We start from the raw sequence: 8,272 nt of genomic DNA on the forward strand, positions 1-8,272 counted from the left end.
TGCTACTCCACAAACACAGAAACAAGCACATATTCTATCAGATTAGGAGAACCCATCGCATTGCACTCCGCTGTTTTCGAGGCCCACTCTCACGCCTTTACACATTGCTACACTAATCCTGCTCAGTTGGAGGCCTCTCCGAAAATGGAAACACAAGAAACGCTTTCTTCTCGGCATCAAAACCAACCCTGGTATAACAATGCTACTCCACAAACACAGAAACAAGCACATATTCTATCAGATTAGGAGAACCCATCGCATTGCACTCCGGTGTTTTCGAGGCCCACTCTCACGCCTTTACACATTGCTACACTAATCCTGCTCAGTTAGAGGCCTCTCCGAAAATGGAAACACAAGGAACGCTCCCTTCTCCCCATCAGAACCAACCCTGGTATAACAATGCTACTCCACAAACACAGAAACAAGCACATATTCTATCAGATTAGGAGAAGCCATCGCATTGCACTCCGCTGTTTTCGAGGCCCACTCTCACGCCTTTAAACATTGCTACACTAAACCTGCTCAGTTGTAGGCCTCTCCGAAAATGGAAACACAAGAAACGCTTTCTTCACGGCATCAGAACCAACCCTGGTATAACAATGCTACTCCACAAACACAGAAACAAGCACATATTCTATCAGATTAGGAGAACCCATCGCATTGCACTCCGCTGTTTTCGAGGCCCACTCTCACGCCTTTACACATTGCTACACTAATCCTGCTCAGTTGGAGGCCTCTCCGAAAATGGAAACACAAGAAACGCTTCCTTCTCGGCATCAAAAGCAACCCTGGTATAACAATGCTACTCCACAAACACAGAAACAAGCACATATTCTATCAGATTAGGAGAACCCATCGCATTGCACTCCGCTGTTTTCGAGGCCCACTCTCACGCCTTTACACATTGCTACACTAATCCTGCTCAGTTGGAGGCCTCTCCGAAAATGGAAACACAAGGAACGCTTCCTTCTCGGCATCAGAACCAACCCTGGTATAACAATGCTACTCCACAAACACAGAAACAAGCACATATTCTATCAGATTAGGAGAACCCATCGCATTGCACTCCGCTGTTCTCGAGGCCCACTCTCACGCCTTTACACATTGCTACACTAATCCTGCTCAGTTGGAGGCCTCTCCAAAAATGGAAACACAAGAAACGCTTTCTTCTCGGCATCAGAACCAACCCTGGTATAACAATGCTACTCCACAAACACAGAAACAAGCACATATTCTATCAGATTAGGAGAACCCATCGCATTGCACTCCGGTGTTTTCGAGGCCCACTCTCACGCCTTTACACATTGCTACACTAATCCTGCTCAGTTGGAGGCCTCTCCGAAAATGGAAACACAAGGAACGCTCCCTTCTCGGCATCAGAACCAACCCTGGTATAACAATGCTACTCCACAAACACAGAAACAAGCACATATTCTATCAGATTAGGAGAACCCATCGCATTGCACTCCGCTGTTTTCGAGGCCCACTCTCACGCCTTTACACATTGCTACACTAATCCTGCTCAGTTGGAGGCCTCTCCGAAAATGGAAACACAAGAAACGCTTTCTTCTCGGCATCAAAACCAACCCTGGTATAACAATGCTACTCCACAAACACAGACACAAGCACATATTCTATCAGATTAGGAGAACCCATCGCATTGCACTCCGCTGTTTTCGAGGCCCACTCTCACGTCTTTACACATTGCTACACTAATCCTGCTCAGTTGGAGGCCTCTCTGAAAATGGAAACACAAGGAACGCTCCCTTCTCGGCATCAGAACCAACCCTGGTATAACAATGCTACTCCACAAACACAGAAACAAGCACATATTCTATCAGATTAGGAGAACCCATCGCATTGCACTCCGCTGTTTTCGAGGCCCACTCTCACGCCTTTACACATTGCTACACTAATCCTGCTCAGTTGGAGGCCTCTCTCAAAATGGAAACACAAGGAACGCTTCCTTCTCGGCATCAGAACCAACCCTGGTATAACAATGCTACTCCACAAACACAGAAACAAGCACATATTCTATCAGATTAGGAGAACCCATCGCATTGCACTCCGGTGTTTTCGAGGCCCACTCTCACGCCTTTACACATTGCTACACTAATCCTGCTCAGTTGGAGGCCTCTCCGAAAATGGAAACACAAGAAACGCTTCCTTCTCGGCATCAAAACCAAACCTGGTATAACAATGCTACTCCACAAACACAGAAACAAGCACATATTCTATCAGATTAGGAGAACCCATCGCATTGCACTCCGCTGTTTTCGAGGCCCACTCTCACGCCTTTACACATTGCTACACTAATCCTGCTCAGTTAGAGGCCTCTCCGAAAATGGAAACACAAGGAACGCTCCCTTCTCCCCATCAGAACCAACCCTGGTATAACAATGCTACTCCACAAACACAGAAACAAGCACATATTCTATCAGATTAGGAGAAGCCATCGCATTGCACTCCGCTGTTTTCGAGGCCCACTCTCACGCCTTTAAACATTGCTACACTAAACCTGCTCAGTTGTAGGCCTCTCCGAAAATGGAAACACAAGAAACGCTTTCTTCACGGCATCAGAACCAACCCTGGTATAACAATGCTACTCCACAAACACAGAAACAAGCACATATTCTATCAGATTAGGAGAACCCATCGCATTGCACTCCGCTGTTTTCGAGGCCCACTCTCACGCCTTTACACATTGCTACACTAATCCTGCTCAGTTGGAGGCCTCTCCGAAAATGGAAACACAAGAAACGCTTCCTTCTCGGCATCAAAAGCAACCCTGGTATAACAATGCTACTCCACAAACACAGAAACAAGCACATATTCTATCAGATTAGGAGAACCCATCGCATTGCACTCCGCTGTTTTCGAGGCCCACTCTCACGCCTTTACACATTGCTACACTAATCCTGCTCAGTTGGAGGCCTCTCCGAAAATGGAAACACAAGGAACGCTTCCTTCTCGGCATCAGAACCAACCCTGGTATAACAATGCTACTCCACAAACACAGAAACAAGCACATATTCTATCAGATTAGGAGAACCCATCGCATTGCACTCCGCTGTTCTCGAGGCCCACTCTCACGCCTTTACACATTGCTACACTAATCCTGCTCAGTTGGAGGCCTCTCCAAAAATGGAAACACAAGAAACGCTTTCTTCTCGGCATCAGAACCAACCCTGGTATAACAATGCTACTCCACAAACACAGAAACAAGCACATATTCTATCAGATTAGGAGAACCCATCGCATTGCACTCCGGTGTTTTCGAGGCCCACTCTCACGCCTTTACACATTGCTACACTAATCCTGCTCAGTTGGAGGCCTCTCCGAAAATGGAAACACAAGGAACGCTCCCTTCTCGGCATCAGAACCAACCCTGGTATAACAATGCTACTCCACAAACACAGAAACAAGCACATATTCTATCAGATTAGGAGAACCCATCGCATTGCACTCCGCTGTTTTCGAGGCCCACTCTCACGCCTTTACACATTGCTACACTAATCCTGCTCAGTTGGAGGCCTCTCCGAAAATGGAAACACAAGAAACGCTTTCTTCTCGGCATCAAAACCAACCCTGGTATAACAATGCTACTCCACAAACACAGACACAAGCACATATTCTATCAGATTAGGAGAACCCATCGCATTGCACTCCGCTGTTTTCGAGGCCCACTCTCACGTCTTTACACATTGCTACACTAATCCTGCTCAGTTGGAGGCCTCTCTGAAAATGGAAACACAAGGAACGCTCCCTTCTCGGCATCAGAACCAACCCTGGTATAACAATGCTACTCCACAAACACAGAAACAAGCACATATTCTATCAGATTAGGAGAACCCATCGCATTGCACTCCGCTGTTTTCGAGGCCCACTCTCACGCCTTTACACATTGCTACACTAATCCTGCTCAGTTGGAGGCCTCTCTCAAAATGGAAACACAAGGAACGCTTCCTTCTCGGCATCAGAACCAACCCTGGTATAACAATGCTACTCCACAAACACAGAAACAAGCACATATTCTATCAGATTAGGAGAACCCATCGCATTGCACTCCGGTGTTTTCGAGGCCCACTCTCACGCCTTTACACATTGCTACACTAATCCTGCTCAGTTGGAGGCCTCTCCGAAAATGGAAACACAAGAAACGCTTCCTTCTCGGCATCAAAACCAAACCTGGTATAACAATGCTACTCCACAAACACAGAAACAAGCACATATTCTATCAGATTAGGAGAACCCATCGCATTGCACTCCGCTGTTTTCGAGGCCCACTCTCACGCCTTTACACATTGCTACACTAATCCTGCTCAGTTGGAGGCCTCTCCGAAAATGGACACACGAGGAACGCTTCCTTCTCGGCATCAGAACCAACCCTGGTATAACAATGCTACTCCACAAACACAGAAACAAGCACATATTCTATCAGATTAGGAGAACCCATCGCATTGCACTCCGCTGTTTTCGAGGCCCACTCTCACGCCTTTACACATTGCTACACTAATCCTGCTCAGTTGGAGGCCTCTCTGAAAATGGAAACACAAGGAACGCTTCCTTCTCGGCATCAGAACCAACCCTGGTATAACAATGCTACTCCACAAACACAGAAACAAGCACATATTCTATCAGATTAGGAGAACCCATCGCATTGCACTCCGCTGTTTTCGAGGCCCACTCTTACGCCTTTACACATTGCTACACTAATCCTGCTCAGTTGGAGGCCTCTCTGAAAATGGAAACACAAGGAACGCTTCCTTCTCGGCATCAGAACCAACCCTGGTATAACAATGCTACTCCACAAACACAGAAACAAGCACATATTCTATCAGACTAGGAGAACCCATCGCATCGCACTCCGCTGTTTTCGAGGCCCACTCTCACGCCTTTACACATTGCTACACTAATCCTGCTCAGTTGGAGGCCTCTCCGAAAATGGAAACACAAGGAACGCTTCCTTCTCGGCATCAGAACCAACCCTGGTATAACAATGCTACTCCACAAACACAGAAACAAGCACATATTCTATCAGATTAGGAGAACCCATCGCATTGCACTCCGCTGTTTTCGAGGCCTACTCTCACGCCTTTACACATTGCTACACTAATCCTGCTCAGTTGGAGGCCTCTCCGAAAATGGAAACACCAGGAACGCTTCCTTCTCGGCATCAGAACCAACCCTGGTATAACAATGCTACTCCACAAACACAGAAACAAGCACATATTCTATCAGATTAGGAGAACCCATCGCATTGCACTCCGCTGTTTTCGAGGCCAACTCTCACGCCTTTACACATTGCTACACTAATCCTGCTCAGTTGGAGGCCTCTCTGAAAATGGAAACACAAGAAACGCTTTCTTCTCGGCATCAAAACCAACCCTGGTATAACAATGCTACTCCACAAACACAGAAACAAGCACATATTCTATCAGATTAGGAGAACCCATCGCATTGCACTCCGGTGTTTTCGAGGCCCACTCTCACGCCTTTACACATTGCTACACTAATCCTGCTCAGTTGGAGGCCTCTCCGAAAATGGAAACACAAGGAACGCTCCCTTCTCGGCATCAGAACCAACCCTGGTATAACAATGCTACTCCACAAACACAGAAACAAGCACATATTCTATCAGATTAGGAGAACCCATCGCATTGCACTCCGCTGTTTTCGAGGCCCACTCTCACGCCTTTACACATTGCTACACGAATCCTGCTCAGTTGGAGGCCTCTCCGAAAATGGAAACACAAGAAACGCTTTCTTCTCGGCATCAAAACCAACCCTGGTATAACAATGCTACTCCACAAACACAGAAACAAGCACATATTCTATCAGATTAGGAGAACCCATCGCATTGCACTCCGCTGTTTTCGAGGCCCACTCTCACGCCTTTACACATTGCTACACTAATCCTGCTCAGTTGGAGGCCTCTCTGAAAATGGAAACACAAGGAACGCTCCCTTCTCGGCATCAGAACCAACCCTGGTATAACAATGCTACTCCACAAACACAGAAACAAGCACATATTCTATCAGATTAGGAGAACCCATCGCATTGCACTCCGCTGTTTTTGAGGCCCACTCTCACGCCTTTACACATTGCTACACTAATCCTGCTCAGTTGGAGGCCTCTCTGAAAATGGAAACACAAGGAACGCTTCCTTCTCGGCATCAGAACCAACCCTGGTATAACAATGCTACTCCACAAACACAGAAACAAGCACATATTCTATCAGATTAGGAGAACCCATCGCATTGCACTCCGGTGTTTTCGAGGCCCACTCTCACGCCTTTACACATTGCTACACTAATCCTGCTCAGTTGGAGGCCTCTCCGAAAATGGAAACACAAGGAACGCTTCCTTCTCGGCATCAGAACCAACCCTGGTATAACAATGCTACTCCACAAACACAGAAACAAGCACATATTCTATCAGATTAGGAGAACCCATCGCATTGCACTCCGCTGTTTTCGAGGCCCACTCTTACGCCTTTACACATTGCTACACTAATCCTGCTCAGTTGGAGGCCTCTCTGAAAATGGAAACACAAGGAACGCTTCCTTCTCGGCATCAGAACCAACCCTGGTATAACAATGCTACTCCACAAACACAGAAACAAGCACATATTCTATCAGATTAGGAGAACCCATCGCATTGCACTCCGCTGTTTTCGAGGCCTACTCTCACGCCTTTACACATTGCTACACTAATCCTGCTCAGCTGGAGGCCTCTCCGAAAATGGAAACACAAGGAACGCTTCCTTCTCGGCATCAGAACCAACCCTGCAAACACAGAAACAAGCACATATTCTATCAGATTAGGAGAACCCATCGCATTGCACTCCGCTGTTTTCGAGGCCAACTCTCACGCCTTTACACATTGCTACACTAATCCTGCTCAGTTGGAGGCCTCTCTGAAAATGGAAACACAAGAAACGCTTTCTTCTCGGCATCAAAACCAACCCTGGTATAACAATGCTACTCCACAAACACAGAAACAAGCACATATTCTATCAGATTAGGAGAACCCATCGCATTGCACTCCGGTGTTTTCGAGGCCCACTCTCACGCCCTTACACATTGCTACACTAATCCTGCTCAGTTGGAGGCCTCTCCGAAAATGGAAACACAAGGAACGCTCCCTTCTCGGCATCAGAACCAACCCTGGTATAACAATGCTACTCCACAAACACAGAAACAAGCACATATTCTATCAGATTAGGAGAACCCATCGCATTGCACTCCGCTGTTTTCGAGGCCCACTCTCACGCCTTTACACATTGCTACACTAATCCTGCTCAGTTGGAGGCCTCTCTGAAAATGGAAACACAAGGAACGCTCCCTTCTCGGCATCAGAACCAACCCTGGTATAACAATGCTACTCCACAAACACAGAAACAAGCACATATTCTATCAGATTAGGAGAACCCATCGCATTGCACTCCGCTGTTTTCGAGGCCCACTCTCACGCCTTTACACATTGCTACACTAATCCTGCTCAGTTGGAGGCCTCTCTGAAAATGGAAACACAAGGAATGCTTCCTTCTCGGCATCAGAACCAACCCTGGTATAACAATGCTACTCCACAAACACAGAAACAAGCACATATTCTATCAGATTAGGAGAACCCATCGCATTGCACTCCGGTGTTTTCGAGGCCCACTCTCACGCCTTTACACATTGCTACACTAATCCTGCTCAGTTGGAGGCCTCTCCGAAAATGGAAACCCAAGAAACGCTTCCTTCTCGGCATCAAAACCAAACCTGGTATAACAATGCTACTCCACAAACACAGAAACAAGCAGATATTCTATCAGATTAGGAGAACCCATCGCATTGCACTCCGCTGTTTTCGAGGCCCACTCTCACGCCTTTACACATTGCTACACTAATCCTGCTCAGTTGGAGGCCTCTCCGAAAATGGAAACACGAGGAACGCTTCCTTCTCGGCATCAGAACCAACCGTGGTATAACAATGCTACTCCACAAAAACAGAAACAAGCACATATTCTATCAGATTAGGAGAACCCATCGCATTGCACTCCGCTGTTTTTGAGGCCCACTCTCACGCCTTTACACATTGCTACACTAATCCTGCTCAGTTGGAGGCCTCTCTGAAAATGGAAACACAAGGAACGCTTCCTTCTCGGCATCAGAACCAACCTTGGTATAACAATGCTACTCCACAAACACAGAAACAAGCACATATTCTATCAGATTAGGAGAACCCATCGCATCGGACTCCGCTATTTTCGAGGCCCACTCTC

The sequence above is a fragment of the Haemaphysalis longicornis genome, unplaced genomic scaffold (genome assembly GCF_048455015.1).
Source record: "Haemaphysalis longicornis isolate Haplotype H1 unplaced genomic scaffold, Haemaphysalis longicornis Haplotype H1 scaffold_11, whole genome shotgun sequence".
In the NCBI taxonomy this organism is placed as follows: domain Eukaryota; kingdom Metazoa; phylum Arthropoda; class Arachnida; order Ixodida; family Ixodidae; genus Haemaphysalis; species Haemaphysalis longicornis.